This window comes from Taudactylus pleione, unplaced genomic scaffold (assembly GCF_031769625.1).
Source record: "Taudactylus pleione unplaced genomic scaffold, aTauple2 ptg000481l, whole genome shotgun sequence".
Classification (NCBI taxonomy): Eukaryota; Metazoa; Chordata; class Amphibia; order Anura; family Myobatrachidae; genus Taudactylus; species Taudactylus pleione.
Genome location: NW_028284883.1, coordinates 1,620,656 through 1,624,542, shown reverse-complemented (window position 1 = coordinate 1,624,542; position 3,887 = coordinate 1,620,656). Strand labels below are relative to the sequence as shown.

General features: G+C 40.0%; 1 long non-coding RNA gene across 1 annotated transcript; it reads right to left on the bottom strand.

Moving 5' to 3' along the window:
• Nucleotides 1-842: 842 nt before the first annotated feature.
• Nucleotides 843-1,674, bottom strand: LOC148502835 (uncharacterized). The gene is made up of 2 exons (XR_015869965.1): nt 1,332-1,674; nt 843-1,003 (listed from the first exon to the last, which is right to left on the bottom strand). It is a non-coding gene; the product is annotated as an uncharacterized LOC148502835 (long non-coding RNA).
• Nucleotides 1,675-3,887: the final 2,213 nt, after the last annotated feature.

Genomic DNA, 3,887 nt, shown 5'->3' with positions numbered 1-3,887 from the left:
GAGGTTGGTCGGAGGTCAGCATGTGGGGGGGCCATACGCGATGATGTGGTGGCCAGGTATTTTAGGTAATTATTGGCAACAAAGAAGTTTTTTGACACAATGTGGTAAGGATTTTTGGAGACCATCTAATTAATTTGTTTTTTGTTTCCCATCTTCTGTTTGATTTCATAATCTTTGGGACTCAAACGATGACTACTTCCTGCTACCCAAAAAAACCTTCATGGGGACACATTGGATATATATTCTGGAACCAATATTGCAAAGCAACATTTGTAGAATCATGTTGGCATGCTCCTTCGTCAACCAGTTCTTGATTTTTCATTACTTTTTTCATATGGTGTTTGATGGGTTGTATTTTTTGTTTTCACTGTGTGTATTGTTTGTGAGTCAACACTTTGGTTTTTTAGTTATGTTGTGAATAAATGTTTTGAGAGTGTAATTTTGCAAATTTTATTGACCATTGCAAGCAAGTGTAACCAGGTTCACCCACGTTAAAATTTATTAAGGGTTAATCCTGTAATGACGCAATTTGATCTAAATTTAAATATGCTTTCTGGGTCAAAACCAACACCAAAAGGAATTCTGTACAATCAGTAGGCTTTGTAATCTCGGCCTAAGCAGGTTGCCCCCCAAATTGGAACATGTAAAATGTAGTAATATATAAATTGTCACACACAAAAAATGGCCAAGCAGATAGTTACTGTTAGGTGTTTCATGTTCCTGTTTCCCTAAAAAACACAACACACAATCTTAGTGACATTAATTGCAAATACTTTCTGGAAGAGTCTACTTATGTCAGTGTAAATAATCTAAGATTTAGAGACAAGGAATGAGACAGAACGTTAAGTTTACATTTTTAATTAATACAACTATTTGTAAAAGAAAAATTAAAATTAGGGACGCAGGATCACAGACATATGGTCAAGGACCACCAGCAGCCAGATGACGTAGCCCCGCATCCTTTCGACGCATCCGGCTAGGTCCGCCAAACGCCTCTGGTCCTCTGTGGGTTAGAAAAGTGTGGGGCTTAATACATAATTAATGAAACCCAATGAAAAAACAAGCCAAACAAAGCTATCCAAAAATGACAATATTGTGACCAAAAGCACATTTAACCCAAAAAATCCAAGGACCCAAAAATGGACACCCAAAAAATTGCACCAAAAAACATCAGATTTTGACAGGTGGGATATGTGTATGGGGAAATCAGCAGTAAAAGGTAAAGACAAACAGAAATCTACACCAAATTCTGACAAACCAAAAAAAGTAAATGGCACAGACACAGGATTAGATACAAACATTTAAAAAAAATAAAAAAAAGGCAAACATACCGTTCAAAATGACACCCGGTCCAGAAGCAACTCCCTCGTCCTCCTCGGAGGTGCCAACATTCCCCAACGAGGTGGGAGGGGTGATTTGGGATTCAGGGGAGGGGGTAGGTACGAGAGGGGTGGTTGGAGGGGAGGGGGAATTGGGATGGAGGGGAAGGAGCCCCGACACATGTGCCACAGGGTCTGTGCAGGCTGGGGAGGAGGGGGAATTTAGGGAATTTTGGGGTGTGGATGTTTGGCTGGGGGTTGGGGAGAGGGGCCGAGAGCACCGTCTTTGACGGCGATGACGCCATAGTCTTCGCTCTGCCCCTAAAAGATGGGAAACAAATTGTGGTTATTTTCGACCATGACCTTGTTAAACGCTAATTTTTGACACCACAAATATGTAAACATGCACATGCAGATATGAGTACAAAGAATAAATAGGCCATACATGAAAACATGCACATGCAGATATGAGTACAAAGAATAAATAGGCCATACATGAAAACATGCACATGCAGATATGAGTACAAAGAATAAATAGGCCATACATGAAAACATGCACATGCAGATATGAGTACAAAGAATAAATAGGCCATACATGAAAACATGCACATGCAGATATGAGTACAAAGAATAAATAGGCCATACATGAAAACATGCACATGCAGATATGAGTACAAAGAATAAATAGGCCATACATGAAAACATGCACATGCAGTTAGGGCCACAAAGATAAACATGAAAACCACAGTCCAAAAAACGTACTTTCCGCGATCTGCATGCGAAAGCATGCCAGCAAGCGGGGCATCCGCCGTTGCAGGTCGGACCACCTGCGCTCCAGCTGGCCGATCTGGCGGCGTGAGCCAAAGGAACGCAGGCGGCCACGTACCTCCGCATATGCGGAACGCTTTTCCCTATTGTGATGGGGGGAGGCTGGCAGGTGATCCGCCTGTCCATCACCTTGGTTAACACCATCAGCTCGCGCCTGGTGAATGCTGAGGCTCTCATGATGGCAATGGTGTATTTTATAAAAAACTATTTTAATAAAGACCCGAAAAAAATTTGATTGGCTAATGTATTTGGGTAATTAACAGGACAAATTCTATTGGTTAGTGTATGAGTCATGTGTTCGACAGGGCCACAAATCTTTTGCGAGTTATGATAGGCTTGATGCAGTGACATGCGTAAACTAATTTAAATAAAGAAATGAACCCAGTAAAATATGCGTGGTTAAAACAAAGAAAACAAATGTTTAATTGGCTCAAACATGTATTTTGACAAATAAAAGCGAATGTTTAAGCCGTACGTATTCTGCGGGTAAACACAAACACGGACAAGAGTAAAGTTTATTGCATTGCCAAAAAAAAAAAAAATGACGAGCAATTAAGATAATTGATATATTGATTGGCATGATACGATTGAGGGAGGTAGGCAGAATAAAGGAGCAGGTAATCGGAATCTGACAGGCCCACTTCCGGGTTGAACTTGTGCGTGCGTTCCCTGCAAGCCACATTGGGGATATACGCTCGCTATTTGGCATGCTCGTTAGTTAGAGGAGGGGTTGGTAGAGTTTGGGGAGGATGTTTAGATGCGTTCGAAATTACGAGCGAGTGCTTGAATTAACATATTTCTGTACGTACGCCGAACGTACGAACGCCCACTTGCGTCCGGGTCTGAATGAGGGCCTATATGTTCTATTCATTTTTCAACTCATTTGATAAATAAATGTCAGTTTTCACGTAAAACACGAAATTGTCTGGGTGACCCCAAACTTTTGAATGGTAGTGTAATTGGATCGAGCCTTAAGATTTGCTTCTCAAGAAGCTAAGTAGCACTAGTCACTTCCTATGTGAATGCAAACTAGTCAGCACTGTACTTGGAAACAGCTAAGAATCCTGAAGTGTGGGTGAGCATGCTGTCATTGAAGGTAGGATGGTATGATAATCTCCAAGCCAGTATCATAACATTTGGATTTTTAACAGGATTAATGAGCTTCACTTGAGAAGGACAGGCCCAAAATGTGTAAGACCCCGTCATTTTACCATTACTTATCGATGTTGGTAGTCAGAACTATATATATATCTGCCAGCCTCCCCCTCACATTGCAATTTCATTTGCAAGACAGATTAGTAGGTTACAAAACTCAAGTTAACATACATTTGATCAACATGGTTTCAGGTGCCCCAATATATCATACTCAATAACATAATCACGACAAAGTGGTTAAGAAGAATGTTCAATGTTTAGTTCATGCCTATTACCCTTACACATTGGATGTGTCAGAGACAGCATCGGTGTTTTCTGTATTAATTATGCTAGTGTTTTGCTTACATGTTGAAAATGTCATATTCTGTTAATAAATGAGATAGAAAGTTTTATTGTTTTCCTCTTGCACAGATATCTTATTGTTTCAAAAATCATATTCTGTAAACTGTTATTTTTTTTTTGAATAATGTGTATTATATGAATAATCATATGTTTTAAGTTCACATCTGTAAAGTTCCTGTACAGTCATGCACTCATATTATTCACGAGTTGGGAACGCGATCTTGATGGTCAGCATCCTGACAG